The 20,135-nt window shown below is 40.4% G+C and overlaps 1 long non-coding RNA gene across 3 annotated transcripts; it reads right to left on the minus strand.

Annotated features, from left to right (window-relative positions):
• Positions 1 to 440: 440 nt before the first annotated feature.
• LOC142101626 (uncharacterized) lies at positions 441 to 5,808 on the minus strand. Of its 3 annotated transcripts, XR_012679083.1 has the most exons (4): positions 5,785 to 5,808; positions 4,222 to 4,590; positions 1,212 to 1,412; positions 441 to 471 (listed from the first exon to the last, which is right to left on the minus strand). It is a non-coding gene; the product is annotated as an uncharacterized LOC142101626 (long non-coding RNA). The 3 variants fall into 3 exon arrangements; XR_012679081.1 differs by lacking the exon at positions 5,785 to 5,808 and having other exon boundaries at positions 4,222 to 4,738; XR_012679082.1 differs by lacking the exons at positions 441 to 471; positions 5,785 to 5,808 and adding an exon at positions 795 to 882 and having other exon boundaries at positions 4,222 to 4,738.
• Positions 5,809 to 20,135: the final 14,327 nt, after the last annotated feature.

Genomic DNA, 20,135 nt, shown 5'->3' on the forward strand with positions numbered 1-20,135 from the left:
CGCTAGCCCTGTTTTCCATGTGTTTCAGGTTGTGTCTTGGTTCTGTTTTCAGTATATGTTTTAGAAAGAGGTTATGTCGTATCAAACTGTTATTTCTTTGGGCCTTATCACATTATATCCCGGATGTGAGGTGTGACCCTATTGGTTGGCCTCTTCTCCATTGCTTTTAAACAACAGCTTTACTTAAGTGTATAATGCTAATACGTAAATTAGTTCAATGAAATCACACATATACCAGTTTTTCTTGTAACAAAAATATTTTAATTTATATACTAAAACTATTAACAAATGTTAAGTAAGAAACAGGAAAAAAAATAATCAATAGAAGGTATTTAACATTTTTTTTAGATATTTATTTTTTTTTACATGTTTTTGCTGTTTCTTTATGCTTTTTATATTTTTTTTCTTGTTTTTTTAATTCACCCAGAAGCCTCTGGCTTTGCCTTGGAGGACCCATCGACTCCTCATCAGCTGCAAAAAATGAAAGACAACAATTTAGTAAATGCACTCTTAATACATTTCAATGTGGTGAAATGCTAGCTGTCGGTTCTTGTACCTTTGCATTTTGTAAGCTCGGTATAGTGCATAAATGAATGTTACCCAAACACTGGCCCCATTCATTAAATTTTGATAAATGTAGGAGTACATAACATATACTGAAAACAGAACCAAGACACAACATGATACAAAGACAGGTGACAGGGTAAACCATAAATCAGATTATCTCTGACAGATAGTGAAAGGGATGGTAGAAATCAGCAAGAAGAAGGCCTAAGATTAAGAAAACAGGGAAAACAGGCCTATCGAAAAAGGCCAAGAGGGTGAAGGTACTGTAGAAGGAGCACACAACAAAAGAGGGCCATGCGCATGAGAGCTTACAACCTAAAGGGAAGGGGGAGACACAAGTAATACAAAGTATTATATTAGTATTATATTGTTTTGTTGTATACATTAACTTTCTGCAAAATTTAGCCAAGGAGAATCTCACCCTCTAGGGTGCATTTTTAAAGCCTGCCAGCTGAGTTGGCCTGCGCACAAGACAAGAATTGCTGGGAGGACATTTTTCCCATTGTGGGAACTTAGGATGCCTTGTACTGTGAATGGCCAGTGAAAACTGTTTGTCATGTTCTACCCAAAAAATCCAAACATCATATATTGAAAAAAAAAAAACACAACTAACGTATACGAAAATTACCATGTAATGTACTTACTTTCCTCAACCAGCACTTGTGGTTGCTGAGAGGTGGATTCTGGTTGGCTCTGGAATAGCAGAGGTGATGCTGCCAGGTCAGCGGACTGCGGCGAATCCTCCACCACCGCTGACTGCACCTGTTGCTGTTGGCTACCACCTGGCGCCTCCGGTGTGACCACCTGTTGATGTTGGCGGTGGTGTTCGGAGCTGCGTTGGCGTCCTGTTGGAGACCATGATGTGTTATCTTATGTGTATTTTTGTAATGTATTCACCATACACAGCGAATACATACATACATGCAGCGAATGGTAGCTTTGAATGCTAAAATGGTACTCATGTCAATAACATTAAATTTGTAAAAAAATGTACACTAAAATTTTTAACATATATCTAATAGGACATAATCAGAATAATCGCAAATAAGACTAACATTATTCATACGTTTAGTATGAGAATGGTCAGAAAATAGGCCTTTTCTGTCCATATTTCCTGTGAGAAGAAAAAATTACATTGCCATATTATTTTGTGTATGAGCACGACTTACTAGCAATAATTTCAGCCCTCAAATCTGCAAGAAGGTCGGGCTGCCGTCTCCGCAGATCACTCCATCGGCGTTGCAACTGCACGATGGAGCGGCGGGTACCAACCTGCATACGCAGACGCCTGCGCACGGCTCTGTATGCCTGCAGTTTGTCATAATTTCCCACATACCTCCCTGCGGGCTCAAAACAACGGTCCATTGTTGCTGTCAGCACCCGCAGTTCGGTACGTGAGAATACTGCAGACCTCATTTTGTCTCAGAAATGACAGTTTAATATCCTGCTTACCGATTGGTTCTCAGTGCACGTCGGTGCGTCTGCACGTCCATCGCGGAACCTGTACTAAGATGGCTGACTGACCTGTCAATCACTGCTCAAGCGTGCCTAGCGTTCTGGTGCGTACGCAACTGAACGCACCACTATAAAATCGCATACAGCATGCGATAGTTTGCCCTGACAATTTCTGCATGGCTTTTCTAAGTTGCTGCTGTAAGGAAACGGTTAATATTGCCACATATTGAGGTAAGTAACATGGGCCTAGGTCTGCTACCTGACATAGATAGCGTCGTAGGAAATGAAATAATTGCACTCTCTTTTCTACAGGAGAACCTGAACATGCCTGAACAAGACTCCAATGAGCCATCCGGCTCATCATCTGCTGCTGCTGCTAAAAAAACACGACAGCCTAATTTCACAAAAAATGAAATCGACATTTTGGTCGAATTGGCTGTTGATAGGCTCCACTCCACTCCGCGTCCACTCTCTGCACCATCAAAAGCAAGAATATGGGAAGAAATTACAAATGAGGTCAATGCCGTGGCTCCAATCAGACGCAAGGTTAATGAGGTCCAGAAAAGGTAAATATGTAAGCGTACAAAAATTGGTTAAATGTGTCCAGATTTTGTGGATAATATTATCCTGCTAATGTGTCTATTTTGCACACAGGTGGCAAGACTTTAAACGCCGCCTAAAAGATAAAATTTCTGAACACAGAAGACATGCAAGAATGTGGACCTCCAGCAACGCTGGAATTGACTCCATTGGAGACCAGGGCATTGGCCTCTTTGGATGCGGAGATGGTTCAAGGTGTGGGCCGCATTGACACCGGACGTAGCCCACCCGCCAGCGAGCCTATCACAGCTACAGGTTTATACACACACATATATATAAATATATAAATTCACCCTAATTACCTAAGGGCGGCATTATTTATTTCATTTTTTCCCCTTGTAGGGCCCAATACAGTGGAAGACATTTCAGAGGATGAGCTGGTGGAGGAGCCACGTGATGTGGAAGAGCATCAGATTAGTGAGGAGCCAGAAGTCAGTGAAAGGGAATCACTGCACGCATGCTATCACAGTGTTAGAGACACAAATGCCACTATTGAGTCCAGTACCACAGATATTGCCACAACCCTCACCCGTATGAAGCACACTTTACACAGTAGCCTCACCCGTATAGAGAGCACTATGGACTTAAACCTTTTATCTATCAACACTACCCTTACCCGTCTCACTGACCTTATTGCAGTGTATATCACCAATCCCCAATCACGCATATCACAGGAATCTTCTCCTACTTCTTTCTCTCCATCTCTTAGTCCCATGTATCAATCATACTACACTTCACCCGATTATCATTCCAGAAGTAGGCCTTATCGCGCGCACCCGTCTTCACATATTGAACAACTCCACTCTCAAGGTTCTATTGGTTCTAGTCTAAGACCCCAAATGCATCGCCATGATTTTCAAACCAACCCATATGTTGACATTGAACCATATTCACATTCTAATCAGCAATACAACTATTATTTACCACCATCTGCCCCTTCTGCCATCTCTGCCCCATCTGCCCCATCTGCCATATCTGCCCCATCTGCCCCATCTGCCATATCTGCCATATCTGCCCCATCTGCCCCATCTACCATCTCTGCCCCATCTACCATATCTGCCCCATCTGCCATCTCTGCCCCATCTGCCCCATCTACCTTATCTGCCCCATCTGCCATATCTGCCCCATCTGCCCCATCTACCATCTCTGCTCCATCTACCATCTCTGCTCCATCTGCCATATCTGCCCCATCTACCATCTCTGCCCCATCTGTCCCATCTACCATCTCTGCTCCATCTGCAATCTCTGCCCCATCTGCCCCATCTGCCATCTCTGCCCCATCTGCCATCTCTGCCCCATCTGCCACCCGTGCACCCCGTGTACCCCGTGCACCCCGTGCCACACAATCGCCGGCTGCTGCACAGTCACTCACTGCTGCTCCACTGGCCTCTGCTTCCTCCCCACTGTTGCCTTCTATATCACGGGTTACCAGAAGCCAGACTCATCCTCGATGCGATGCAACCATTATACCAGCAAAGAGAACCCGTAAAAAAAATAATTGTTTGTTTGATGTGTTTTTGTTGTGTAAATAAATAGTATAATTATAAACTTATTAGCTATGTATGTTGTATTTTTTAAAAACATTACAAAAACACTTACAAGAGAAGTAGGTGTCCAGGACATATTGCTTGAAAGACACAGCATCAACTGATTCTGGAGGGCTGGGGTCAGCATCTAACACCTCCTGGACAGCAACCTCGGCCTCCTCCACCCAAGGAACCCCACTCCTAATGGCGATGTTATGGAACACCACGCACAGAGCTATGATATCACACACAGTGGATGGAGCATACATTAGAGCACCACCAGACCGATCTAGGCACCGGAATCTGGCCTTTAAAAGACCAAATGCCCGCTCCACAACCGATCTAGTGGCTGTATGTGCGGAGTTGTATGCCATCTCCTGCTCCGTACGTGGGTTTAATAGAGGAGTGAGGAGCCAAGGGCGAAAAGGGTATGCGTTATCTCCTACAAGGGGTGACAAGAATGAAAAAGTTTAAAAATATGAGCGAGTGTCATAATTGTAGACACAAATAACTATATCTATGCCAACAAGACAGGCAACATGGATGACAAATAATGGCAAAAGAAGCAATCAGACACATAACATATTCAATGTATTTGTAACCAAGGTTTAAGTTTTTGAACAAGTTTTCATATGGGCAGCTATCCATGTTGGATTTTAAGGTAAACATCACAATTAAATGTACTTTTGAATGATATTGCAATGTGCCTTTGTAATATATCTACTTAGCTACCAAACTTAAGACATTACTATTTCCACTTTAAACTACTACATACATGACATGTTTGTTAAATAATAAAAATACCTAATAGCCACGCGTCACCATTCAGCCTTGCACCACCTTGCCTCAGTTGCAATCTTTCCCACATCCCTGATTGCCGGAAGGCAAAGGAGTCATGTGTACTCCCTGGCCACATAGCTACCAGATTACGAATCTGGAGAGAGGCGTCACATATAGATTGGACATTTATAGAATGGAAATGCTTGCGATTTAAAAAATTAGCAGCATTCCCACCGGAGGGGACCAAGGCTACATGAGTCCCATCGACTGCCCCTATGACATGTGGGAAACCGGCTATGTGGAAAAACTGCCGTTTTATGGGCACCAGGGACTCCTTATCGAGTGGCAGATGTATGAATTGCCTTAGACGCGACACAAACGCCCCCAGAACAACCTTTAGCACACGACTGAAGGATTTCTGGGACATCCCTGAAGCAACTCCCACAGTGGTCTGAAATTACCCTGTCGCGCAAAAGTGCAATACCGCCAACAGTTTAGTCAATGGCGGTATTGCTGTTGGGCTGTTGCGCTTGGGCTCCAGGTCAATCTGCACTATGCACAGGGTGTCCAGGATGACACGAGGCAGGAGCCGATAACGCCGCACCACCTCAGCATCAGACATGCCAAAGAGGTTGACACGTGGCCTGAACACACGCTCCCTTGGTCGGCGATGATGGGTTACTTGCTGATTTTGGGGGCGGCGCTGCTGGTTGCCCTCCTGTGCTGCCACATGTGCCTCGGCCATTTCTAAGAAACGCTATATTTGAAAAGAGAAGGATGTGAAAAAAATACAATTAACTCATAGTTTGGAAAATGTCACTCCTATTTGCACAGAAAACATTGACAATATACTTACACCAACAAGTGGGTTGGCCAAACTCATAATGTGGCTAAAAAAACAAAACAAAAATTGTCAGAGGGTGAATAAGAAGTTATGGCATCTGCTTCTATGCTATGTCAGGTTGCAGACCTAGACCCATGTTACTTACCTCAAAATGGAGCAGGATTATCCTGGGCACTTGCAAACAATTGTCAATGGGAAACTAAAAAAAAATAAAAAATACAATTATTCCATCTGCTTCTATGCTTTGTCAGGTTGCAGACCTAGACCCATGTTACTTACCTCAAAATGGAGCAGGATTATCCTGGGCACTTGCAAACAATTGTCAATGGGAAACTAAAAAAAATAAAAAAAGTAAACAAAATATAAAAATAATCTACAAAGTACTACACAGCCCAATACAAGCAAACTATTATCTGTAACTATTATCTGAAACAAAGTATAACACCCAAAATAACAAAAAAAGTCCAAGACAATTAAAACAATAAAATGTTAAAACAAATCAACCAAAGAACCCATAGTAATATCTTAAAATATATCATGCAAACATACCAGTAAATGAATCAGCAGTGAACAGGGCACATCATCTACGCCGAGATTGATAGCAGTGGTTAATTAGCAAAGAGTATGCAGGTGAGGGTCTGCATGCGTCCTGATCACATGGGCGTTCCTTCGGATAAGTTGTGTGTGCTCGTGGTTTAGATCTGAGAGATAAACTAGACCCTTGGCAGGCGCACTGCACCACACATCGCCACCACAAACGCGATCACCTGCGTTCGCACCACTATGACTTGGACGTAGTTAGACGGGAACGTCCCTATGAGAAATTGACTACGTCACCTCGCCCCTCAACCTCCCTGTTCCCGCCCAGAACTCGTAGCTCGTCGCAAATGGGTTTTGCGATTGCGGCCGTACAGTTTTTGCGTTCGCGAAAGTAAACAGACCCTGCAACCGAGCATGCGCACTAAACTTTGGCGTTCGCTACGCGCTGAAAAGGGACATACGTCCCTTGATGACTCAGGCCCGAAGTGTTTAAATGTATTCTGAGCTTAAAGACATCCGTTGGACAGATGAACCTGTTAAACTTGAAAAACTGTAGTAGAGTATTCTGTATAACTGATACATGTTCTATTGTACTCTGTACCTTTCCAAATAATGTATTACGTGTTTTATTGCACCCTTGAAGGGCATACAAAAGGTTATCTCCAAGCTCCAGAAGTGTATGGTTTATGGTAAAAGAAGAAGTCGTTTTGAGGATAAAGACTCTCTTATGATAACTTGTTTAGATCTACAGACAGCATGATCATACACCAAGGGGGACTTGCATTACATAGCAATGGAACGTGGTACTGCGATCCTGCATATAACATCTTTAAGGTGATAGTTTATTATATTATCAAAGGGTGGACCTGTCGAAGTCGTATAATTGGATGAAGAAAGTATATTGGTTAATATTGTTTTATTGGTCGATTGCACGCTACACGTGGCATACTGTGATCGCACGGTAAAATACGCACGTACACACTCGCATTACAACATTTAGTTATTTATATAATTCATATTGGTTCCGTTACACAGTAATTTATGAGCAGATAGTATTTAGTTTATTATTAGTTTATATATTATGATTATATGGACACCTCAGTGTTATTTAAGGTTCAGGTTACAGGAAATGTGCCATGTCTGATATCATATTAATCCTCTTTACATCAGCAGCTGTCCGGTGCATTCGGCGAAGTGATTGCACATTGCATACTCTAGTTATTGATGTTAGGGAATAAACCTTTAATATGATGCTGACTATAAAATGCTAATAGACTAGTTGTAATTGGGGTCTTGGCTGGAACAAAGGAGCACATCCCCTGGAGAGATGACCCCTACCTTTGGATTCTTTAGTTTAAACTAGCCTATGACCTGTTTACCCTGGACCCACCCGACATCTGGACCTATAGAAGCAAGCCACGTCATCTGCATTGTTCACTCTGTAACACTGAATGTATATATCATAGGTGCGCTTCCAGTAGCTTCAGTCATTCTCTGACCACAGTATTCAAGGGTGAACTTCTGTTCACTGGTGCCCATAGTAGCGCAGCGGTATGTATGTATTTTTGGTATTGGCTGTACTGTACTGTATTATATTACAATCATGTATTGAACTGTTAAACTTTTTACATCTGCTAAAATAAATCACTTTGTGCGTTAGAAACACAATACAATCGCTTGGGCAATGCTTATTTGAAAATGATAGAATTACTTTAATAATAATGTTTGCTATGGGGATGTTTGCTATTTATTAATGGTCCACATCGGACATGATAGAGCTCAAGCAATATTCCATAAAAGAAAAACTATAAAGTAAAAATTGTAGTGTTCAGATGTGCAAAGCTGGTAGAGACTTACTCAAACCGACTCACATCTGTAATTCCAGCTAAAGGTGCTTCTACCATGTATTAAAACTCATATAATTGTTATCTTCCTGTTTTTTATTTATTAATTAAGGAAAAACAGCTATAGAGTTTTTTTTTATTATATGATATTCTAAGTTTTTTTGTGTGTTGATTAGTGGTAAGAATACCTAAAATAAACCCACTTTCATTTCATTAAATAGGAAAATAAAATCTGAATAATGGTAAAAGGGTGAAGACTATTGCCAATTTATGGTAGCACAGATATTTTAAATAAGATACATTCTGTACCATGTGGGTATGACATATAAGCAGTCTTCCAATTACATAAGTAACATTCAACTAGATTTTCCTGTAAGTGAATAATTATATTACTGTTTATATCAGCAATGAAATACTTCTCCAAATTTTAAACCAGTTTAAGAAATAGATGCAGAAAATTTCAACCAGTTAAAAAAATATACATAGTTTAAAAAAACAAGGGAGAAATCCATGTTCATAGACTCAAAATCCAAGAGAAGTGATATATTACATTACATTAGGTACCAATACTGAATGTGATGGAACTGTTACCAGATACAACATATGTAAGGGCCCTCTGATAAATTATTTCAGTATAATACATGATTGGTGTATCTATATCTATAGTTCTTCCTCTGACCTCTCTCCTTCTCTACTATCTTGTGAAACTAACCGTCTTTCTGCTATCTCCACATGGATGTCCCAACTCTACCTAAAGATCAACATGTCCCAAACCGAGCTTATTATCTTCCCTCCTGCCAGAGTCACCACCTGCCCTCAAATCTCCCTCGCAGTCAATAGCACCACAATTTCCTCAGTCTCCCAAGTCCGCTGCCTTGGTGTCATACTTGACTCCGCCCTCTGCTTAATTCCTCACATCCAGACTCTCTACAAGCCCTGTCAACTCCACCTTAAAAACATTGCCAGAATACGCCCCTTTTCCTACTCAACATGCTGCCAAAACTCTTGTCCATTCTCTCATCCTCTCCCATTTTGACTATTACAACCTTCTGCTATCTGGCATTCCTAACACCCATAAATCCATACTTCAGTCCCTCTTAAATTCTGCTGCAAGACTGATCTTCCTCTCTCACTGTTCCACATCTGCTGCACCACTTTGTAAATCCTTACACTTGTTCCCTGTGTCCTCCCGAATCAAATTCAAATTACTCTTCCTTACCTACAAAGCCCTTAACAACAATACCCCTACATACATCTCAAATCTCACATTTAAACACTCTCCCTCCCGCCCTCTTAGATCTACCTCTGACCTGCGCCTTGTCTTGTCTCTGATAACCACCTCTCACTCCCGCCTACAAGACTTCTCCCATGCTGCTTCCCACTTATGGAATTCCCTACCACGCTCAATCACACTTTCCCACAACCTTGAAATCTTTAGATGCTCTTTGAAAACCCATCTCTTTTTTAGAGGTGACCTTATCCTCGATAATACTATTCACACTAATGCACCTTCACAAATATCCCAATCTCCACTCTGAATCACATTTACGCTCATGTAAGCTCTCTAATGAGCAGGGTCCTTCATACCCTTTGTTTTCATGTCTACATTTATTTTGTCCACCTTGAATGTCCATGTTTTATGTATATATTATTTTCCCTACAAACATGCGCCAGTCCGATGTCATGTCTTAAAAATGTTAAACATTAGAAGTTAAACTCCGACGCATCTTTAAGGGGAGTGGTTGACTTGTATCTCCTTGTAATACCTTGATAAAGACCCTCACTATAAGGGTTGAAACACATTGGTTATTTTGGCGATTACTGGGGACTATCACAGGTGACATATGATGTGGATTTCTGATGTTTAACAACTTGTAAAGAACCCGCTATGCGAATGTGACAGTTATATCTCTGGTACGAGTTTTATCTACATATACCATTCCATATTGGAAATGGGTAGTTTTATCGTTGTTGCAATAAATGTTTAAATTTAATACACAAGGTCTTCTCCTTGGTTTTACCCTTCATTACATGTGCTCAGAGGAGTACACATGACGGTTAACGTTTGGGGAAGGAGAATCATTGGAGTCAAGCTATATGTTTTCTTTTATGTCGCATGAGCAACATTGATGAGGGGATACGTATAGAACAAAAGGCACTCTTTCTAAAAAATGGGTATGCATATCTGAATATCCAATGAGCAGAGAAAGAGAGTGCAAATGTATGTTACATTTATTGTTATACATGACTTGTAGCTCCTTGCCCTTACTGAACTTACACATGAACGCTATTGAACCACCTCTCTAAGTGCAAAAGACCACAACTGCATGATACTTGCAATGCATAATATGGACAGAAGTTGTTCTCATACACAGTGCCAACTTTGATGCAAGTTGCATTTTTACATGGTGCAAATAGATGTGAATGCATCTAAATTAGGCCCACTATTTTTGAACAAAAGTTTCTCTACTGCAGTCCTGTCTTTCCTCACTAAATTTAGATCCTCAATCTCCCCTATCCAGACTTCTACAGGCATAGGGGTACCCTTGTTTGAATGATGGTAGTTTCCTCTTTTAAACAAGAGTAAACTGATGAGTTGGCTATATAGGTGTACTGTTATAGTTTCTTTCATCTGTGACTTTTCTGCTATATTATGGATTTTTGTGCTCCAGCGATATATTGTGGCAATTATGGTATTGTTACCTGCTGGTAGGGTGCCTTCTTATATGATTGCAATTTGGTTCCTTTGGTTACTTGGTTTGCTTGTATCCATTGCTACTGAGATACAATATTTGGTTGCACTAGTCATTTTTTGTTTCATAAGAGATTTTGCAAGCTATTTTTCATACTGTTATGGTTCTGTTCAAAACCAATTTCCTTGATTACAGCCATGGAGCCAGACACATGATATAAACGTTTAAACTGTTTATTGCAGTAAAAGGTATAGTCCAGGGAAGGCAAATAAACCATACTTGCCAACTCTCCCGGAATGTCCGGGAGACTCCCGCATTTCGCGAGAGTCTCCCGGACTCCTGGGAGAGTATGGCAATCTAAAGGGGGGGGGGGGGATTTTAATCCGCTCCAAGGTAAGGATAAACCTCAAATTAGTATGGTTTATAATTAACATACAATATGAGGGGGTGCTCTCATAACTAGACGAATCTAGAGTTTAGAAGGAATACAGTTGATATTAGATATCAACTGAACAAAGTAGTGTACGAGGCACTCCTATCCATAGGATTTGTAAACATAGAATCAACTTTATTAGTTATTTGTTAAAAAGATTTAGACAAATGACCAAATGTCATAACAATCGGCGAATTAAAAATATAGATGTGAGAAAGATTGAAATGCAGTGAAAGAGAATATATAAAATTGACCCATAGGGAAGGTCAATTGCCCCTATTAATTATCTATTCATATATTTAGCTGGATATAGCTGATTACATAGGGGTTGGTCTAGTCTCAAATTGAGTAGTGGTTTTTAGGACCACTATTAATTGGTGTATTCGGTCTCATCAGGGTATAAATTTATAGTATGTTTAGCTATCATTATAACCATCACAGGGTCATTATACATCCCACATCAGTTAGGATACTGTCATAGATAAATATGAAGCGTTCTCATGTGTTATTGTTGTCTCCTCTGTGGGGAAAATATTAGGCTAGAGAGAGAGGGAGTATGAGAAGGGTTTATATTTATGCACAATATTAGTCGCTATAGTTAATTCCCACATACAATCCCAACTCTTATTGATAACCCTATATGAAAATGTGATCATAAGTATCTGCGTGATATAATCATATATTGTTGCACATAACCTTTATTCCAGTGAAAAAATCTCTTATAGTCTATTTGCAGATTTATAGTGGCAAGGTAGTGGATAAAGGGTCCTATCACAAAGATATCATATGTGTAATAGTAGCACCCATCAATATGTATATTTTAATATCCAAACCAAAATATGATTAAACCAGTTGTAAACCTTGTTGCACAGAAAAAATATATGTATAGAGGTTTATATATCCATCTGTGTTATTACTAGATATTGTGTTAGAAGCCAGTATGTCTGCATAGCAGTATCAGCAAGTGAGAAATCCCTCTATGCAGAGTCTCACAGCCGTAATATCTGCCCTCATATGGAGCTCTCTGAGCTGGGATCGTCTGAGCAACCCACAGATACATTGTATGTCCCTAAGATAAAGACCCTGAGATGGACTCCTATCAAACGATTTAAATTGTCTAGTAGTTACTTAGATATTGCCCTTATTTGTGAGACACGACCGCGGTGAAATACTGCTGACCTGTTCCCTACTTCCGGGTCTTGTGACGTCACGCGTCACGTTACCCGACGTACGTTTCGCCAAAGCTTAATCATGGGAAATTTCAAAGGCTTTACTCTTCCTCTGAGTAGGCGCTTAAAGCATTATTGAGAAGTGGAAAGTTAATGGCACCAACAGCACCTTGCATATATCAGGCCGTCCATCCAAACTGGATGGCAGAGCTAGGAGGATATTGATATTAATATTGAGACCAATGGCAACTTTGAAGGACTTACAAGTATTTATAGCTTAAACTGTTCAGTCTGCGCATCCCACAAGCTTTATACAAAGCTACCCTGTATAGCAGGTAAGCCTCTTCTGAAAAAGTGCCACAATCTCATTTGCAAACTTTTTGGACTGAATCTCAAGCGCTATGTTTGGTGAAAACTAGAGATGGTCACTGACCCCCGTGTTTTGGTTTTGGTTTTGAATCTGGATTACCTTCGTGTTTTGGTTTTGGCAAAACCGCTCTTGCATGTTTTGGTTTTGGTTTTGTTTGGTTTTGTTTTGCTATTTTTGTAAAAAATAGCATTTTTTTGGTCTAAAATAACCTAATTTAGTGCGCCACAAGTTTTTTTGGATAAGTGAGGTAATTCTAAAGCTAATAAATTAAGAAAAAAACAGTTTAATCCCTGGTAGGCCGTCCTTAATTCTAACACTTGCCTGCAAATTATATAGACAAACCTGGTTGTCTTCTCCTCCATCTTTGACTATTGGCAATGTAGCCATCGCCTTTGGGTGTATATTACACCCTCCACTTGTAGTTAAATAGAAAAAATCAGCCTGCATTGACTGTACGTTAAATAGAAATGGAAAAAGGCAGTTTGGTGGCAGTCTGTGTCAGACCCCCTCTCCACTAGTAGTAAAAGCCGTTATAGACTGTAGAATAGAAATAGAAATGGACAAAGGCAGTTTGATTTCTGTCTGCATCAGCCCCCCCCCCTTCCCCCTCCACTTGTAGTTAAATGGAAAAAAAGCAGCCTGCATAGACTGAACAATATAAAAATAAATGGACCAAGGTAGTTTGGTGGTTGTCTATGACCCCCCTACCCCCCTCCACTTGTAGTTAAATAGAAAAAAGCAGCCTGCATAGACTGAACAATATAAAAATAAATGGACAAAGACAGTTTGGTATCTGTCTGCATCAGACCCCCTCTCCACTAGGAGTAAAATAGAAAACTATTCAGCCGTTATAAACTGTAGAATATAAATAGAAATTGAGAAAGGCAATTTAGTATCTGTCTGCATCATCCTCATCAACATCATCATTAGCGCCCTCGTTGCCTACACAAATCTCCCCCTCATCCTCTTCTAATTCCAAAGTGTCATCCTCACTTGGTGTACCACCGGCTACACTCGGGCTGTTGGCACTTGCACTTGTAGTTCAAAAAAAATAATAGATACTGCTGCTAGATATGACTTTTTACAGCCAGAAAAATTATTGTTTCACACTGGGGAATATGAGACACCCCAAAGCACTTGACAAGCAAAATATTCAATTGATACTGCTGCTACTAGATATGACTTTTTAGAGCCAGAAAAATTATTGTTTCACACTGGGGAATATGGGACACCCCAAAGTACTTGTAGTGCAAAATATTGAAAAAAATGCCTCCTCTATCCTTCTCTCTTCGTGCTCTAACAATTGCTAATAGAATTGGTAGCAGAATTTCAATAATAATTGAAAAAATAAGGAATACAATTATTGCTCTGTCCCTGCTGTAATACAGCCTGTGACCTAACCCTGCTCTCTTCCTCTGTCAAATGGCGATGGATTGCTTTGGAGGCGGGTATTTATGCATTTCAAATATCGCGAGAACCAAGCCCCGAGATCCGACGACCTCACGAAGACGTTTTGCCTCGATTTTGATTTCAAACGGGCGGGAGAGGCTCGGTACTCGGATAGGCAAAGTTCGGGTAGGTTCGGATCTCGGAGAACCGAGCCTGCCCATCTCTAGTGAAAACCAAAGCACATCACTTAAAACACACCATACTTTCTGTGCAGTGTAGTAGTGGCAACATTATGTTGTTGGGGTGTTTCTCTTCAACTGGGCAGTTTTTCAGGATTGAAGGGAAGATGGATCCTGCCAAGTACACTGAAATTCTTGAGGAAAACCTGCAGCCCTCTGCTAGACAGCTGAAGATGGGCTGGTGGTTTACTTTCTAGCACGTCACCAACCCTAAACATGCCAAAAGAAAAAAATGCATTGGCTAAAGTATAGGAAGGCAAATGTCCTTGACTGTTCAACTCAGAGCCCTGACCTAAATCCAATAGAAACTTTGTGGAACAGACTTGAAGACAACAATCCATCACTGCTCACCACCAAATTTGACTGGACTTGAACATTTCTGCAAGGAAGAATGGGCAAATATTCCCCAATCTGGTGCACAAAGCTGGTAGAGATATAGCCAAAAAGACTGATGCCTGTAAAAGATTACTTGACAAAGTATTAAAACAGGGGACTGATCACTTTTCCAACCCTGTTATTCTAGTTTTTCATTTTTTAATTATTTTCAAAACGGTTGAATTTTTTTCTTTAGCTGAATATTGTAAGGCATTCAACGGTGTAAAGTGACAAAAGGTAACGATTTTGACAGGATATGATGATTTTCTATAGGCACTGGTAATGCTATATATACAGAGAAGCACATTCAAATCGTTTCCTCTATAGCTTATTGCTGCTAAATTTGCCCAATCTTATCCAGTGTGTCCGTGCTTAAAACAAATTGAAATCCTGCTTAATATATATATATATATATATATATATATATATATATATATATATAATGTCAAATATTGAACAGTGTCCTTACAAACTCAAAGATGTTTGGTTACAATTAAATGCAAAGTACTTGTTATACCCCATTCATACTGCACCAAAATCCCGGGTTTTTCCCGGGGTGAGCTCAAACGACCCGGGTCTTGGTGCAGTATAAATGGTACAAGTCAAAAATCCCGGGTCTAAAAACCTGGGTCTTCAACCCGGGATTTATCGAGGGGTAATTCCCGGGTCGGACCCGGAATGCCTGCACTATGAATGGTGCAACGCGGGTTTTGGCATAGTTGCATAGGAGAGAGAGAGAGAGAGGGAGAGAGAGAGAGAGAGAGAATTTTGTTTCCATATTCCAGCTTTCAGCCAATGAAAAGTGCTCTGGTGATGAGCGGCAGTATGAAAGTGGTATTAGTCACTGTAATGTTTGCTACTAGCATTCCAATAAACCACTTAAAGGTCTGCATCAGTAGCAGCCCCTAAGACCCAAAGAGTGCCAAGTTCTCACCATTACTCGGTTTCTCCCAGGTCTTGTGTGGACCAGTATAGGTTTATGGCCAGATGCAGAGAACCACAAGAGACCAACCCCTAAAAACGGAAATGACTAGGCCTACTAGGAGTAGGAACAATACCATAAACTGCTGACAGTAATCAGATACAAAATAATTTAAGGTGGTTAACAGGATCACAAACATCAGAAACTGAGGTCTGGGCAAGTGTCGGACAAAGAAAAAGGGTAACAAGCAGAAATCAATACGGCAGCTGATAAATATGAACTGTAGCAAGCAGAACGTAGTGCGGGTGGCAGACAGTATGAACGGTAATAAGTTGAGGTTGAGACAGGCGACAAGAAAGAGTGGTCAAAAACAATACGCTATAGGGCACAAACACCTATGCAAGCTAACATTATAACAGGCAATGATTGAATGGCGCTGACAGCCTAATAAATTGACCATTGACCACTACACACAGTGGACCAGTTAAGACCTTACCTCTTTTCAGTGATTACTTATAAATGGTTAGCAAGTCAATTCTGTGTGACCAACTGTCCAAAGCCACATTGACCTTTTAATTGAAATGTAAATAATTGAAGACTTTGCATATTCATCTCTCTCTGGTACTTCAGCAGTTGTGTTTTATCCCAATTAAGCAAAACATCTGTTTCTCTTCATAAATTCCTTAACATCACAATAACGTGGCAAAGGGACAAATGATTCCACTTAAACTAAAAGAATGATATCTTTTGGAGTCAGCGATCTATAAAAATGTATAGAACACACCAAAAAGAAATATGGAACTCTGAAAGGAACAAAGATCAGAGAAACTGACTTTTAAAATAGAGACGGTCAAGAGAACAAAGGTAAATCATTTCCAAACATTTGCTTTGGACCAAACAAAAGATCCCATTAATATAATAACAAAAATGAGTACCTGGTAAGAGAGATGTGCTTTTCAGCAAAGGATTCAAAACAAGAACTTTAGTGAATCCTGAGGCCTGGAATAGAAGATAGACCCCATGGTAGAGACAATTGTCTATGGAGGCAGTGAAGACTGCTAGAGGTAACCTTTACAATGGATGCCAGGCAAAGTAATGAGCTATGCTTAATGGTGCATCTTTGTTTAACTGGAGGCATTTTCTGAGCTGCGGATCAAATGAATGGATGTGAAGAATATGTCTGAGCTTCCATGAACTGAGCCTGTTCTCATTATTCAGCCCTAAGGAGTAAGTATTGTACCTTAATGCATGATATAACTGAGCTGTACCAAGGGCCTGGGAACAGATGCATATTGTGATAGGGCTCATATACACTGGCATTGAAGAACGACGCTAGTTAAAAGTGTAGATAAAACCTTATATGTTGCCCTTGCTTTAAAAGAGTGTTAGAAGCTCGTTCATTACCACATCTCAAAGCTTTCCAGCAGAATAGTGTTCTATGTACTTAAATGAACATTCAACTAGAATTCCATTATATTTTACTGAGCGTTAATGTTTCGGAATGCTGCAGGCAATGTTAAGGTTGACTCAAGGTAAAGTTAATGAATGCCTTTTTTCGGACTAGCTCATTGGCTTACCAGGAAAATCTGCAGAGCAGTGCATTGCTGGTCCCATGTTAAAATTTGGGCAGGGACCTGGCAATGCTGCTCTAGTTTCCTTGGCCCGCTGTTTTGCTCTCATAAGAGCAGACCTGGGACCTCTTCTGAGAATGCATGGTCCGGTTCATGTGCCCACTGCATGGGCCCAGCTCATCTCCATGCCACTGCACCCACTGTAATTCTGCCACTGCTTATTGGACCCATGTCCCAAGGGTATACCTACCACCAGTGAAATCATAGAGAAAAATATCTTATCAATTAGAACAGTAGCCATTTTTAATTTGTTTAAACGTTAATTTCATTAAAATGGATGCTATATCAAGGACACAAAATCTAAATAAAAGTATTCCTTTAGTGTCCCTGTAGTATTTCAGTCTGCAGTGAGACCCAGCTATTTGTCAGTAGAGGTGCATGAACCGACTGCGTTTCACTTCCCAAACCAGTTTCATGAATCGGTTCTAAAGTTCACCAGAATTTCTCTAATTTTAGAATTGCTAAAATAAAATAGAGAGGTGTGATAACCCCCATGTTTTGGTTTCGGATATGGTTTTGGTTCATTTTTTTGGTTTTGCAACAGGTTTTTCCAAAATAATAGAGAAAGGTTTTGGTTTTAGTTTTGGATCTGGATTTAATTAAAAATGGTGAAAAATACCGTATATACTCGAGTATAAGTCGACCTGAATATAAGCCGAGGCACCTAATTTTACCACAAAAAACTGGGAAAACTTATTGACTCGAGTATAAGCCTAGGGTGGGAAATGAATTGCTTCTTTTAATAAACTCAGGCTCCCAAAATGTCTCCAAATGTACCAAAAAATCAGCAACCATATTAGTAAGGTGTATATATAGTGTATATATAGTGTATATAGCGTGTATATATAGTGTATATATAGTGTATATATAGTGTATATAGCGTGTATATATAGTGTATATATAGTGTATATAGCGTTCACATGGGATAGCAGATGCCACAATTTGGAAAATATTGGAGAGGATATGTTTGTTATAAATAATTACTAGATAAACTGCTCACCCCAGGTACTGCGCCCGTCTCCTACTAGGCTGTCTTTAGGACAGTACACACATCTTGCATCTCTTTCTCATTGACGAGGAGCTCTGGATGTGTCCCCCTGTGTTTACTCTCCTCTGTGCCTGGTAGGGAGGGAGGGATTTTCTTCAGCCCTTAACTTCCACTGCGGAAGATAAGAGCTGAGGGACCGGAGAACAGGCACTCACTCGAGTATAAGCCGAGGGGGGCTTTTTCAGCATAAAAAATGTGCTGAAAAAGCAGGCTTATACTCGAGTATATACAGTAGGTAAAATAATGTCATTTTGAACTGTTTTTGCTCCTATATTACTATTTATTGCATTAACATTCTTTTCCAGTCATTTCCAGTGTATTTTCTAATGATCCCTTCACAACTGTCCCAATTGTCCACTTTGTGAGAAAATCCCACATGTGCTAATTGGTCAGCTAATCAAAGGAAAAGAAAACATTTGTGGGATAGGATAGAGGAGGCCAGATACCTATCATAAATTAGGTAGCAATAAAAGACTGGGCCAACCTAAGTTTAAACAGATAACAGTTTCCTATAACATACTTTAGGCACAGTTGCAGAGATGAATTTCACAGATTAATGATCAGAGTAGTAGTAGTATGGATGAATATACTTTAAACACAGTTGCAGAGATGAATTTCACAGAATAATGATCAGAGTAGTAGTAGTAGTAGTAGTAGTAGTAGTATGGATCAACATACCTGGAGATGAAAAGAGAAGAGAAGGATGAGGGTTAGTTGCTGTGTTGTCTAACTGTGCGTTTTCATCCACTTTGTGAGAAAATCCCACTTCATGAAGAAATCACACACGTCTACCCCCACATACATCTCCCAGTTAGACAACACAGTTGGACAAACATTGGACTACATTAGACTGGATTTTACTTCCAGCAATAAGCTACATCTGCCCCAGCCTATTTCTGCATTACTTGTCTATCTATATGGAACACTACAAAGAGGTAATTCTTTAAAATCCCCTAACTTTTTGCTTTTACTCCTTTTATCACAATGTTTAACAAATTGCTTTTCTTAGTCTCATTTCATGGCATGATCTTTAGGACTGTGTCATCTTTCACCCCTCCACCAACACACAAACTTGTTCATATTGCTCCTGCATTACTCCACTCACCTCTAGTTAACACCCATGAACTGTTGTCCTATTTATTATCTCTAACAAGTACAGCCTCCACCTGTCATCAGAAAATAAAAAGTCACACATCTTACAATCCCCTTGCCTATCTTTCTCTCACTCTGCTTCTATTAGCTGGTGATATATCACCTAATCCAGGCCCCCCACACTCCTCACACATACATACATCAGAGCACTACCGCTCTATAGCAAACCTCAAACACATCACCTGTCTCCCCTCTCTTCCAAAGTCCTTTAAATGTGCCCTTTGGAATGTACGCTCTGTTTGTAACAAACTTACCTCCATTCATGATCTCTTCCTCTTAAAAAACCTCAACCTTCTGGCAATAACAGAAACATGGCTCGTGAAATCAGACAATACCTCACCTGCAGCACTTTCACATGGTGGCCTCCATCTCACCCACACCTCCAGACCTGAAGGCAGACAAGGAGGTGGGGTTGGACTACTTCTCTCCCCACAGTGCACGTTCACAGTTCTACAAAATGTCCCATCACTCACGTTCACATCTTTTGAAGTACATGCTATTCGCATTTTTAATCCATTCTCTCTATGTGTTGTGGTGATCTATCGTCCCCCTGGAGCA

This window comes from Mixophyes fleayi, chromosome 9 (assembly GCF_038048845.1).
Source record: "Mixophyes fleayi isolate aMixFle1 chromosome 9, aMixFle1.hap1, whole genome shotgun sequence".
Lineage (NCBI taxonomy): Eukaryota > Metazoa > Chordata > Amphibia > Anura > Limnodynastidae > Mixophyes > Mixophyes fleayi.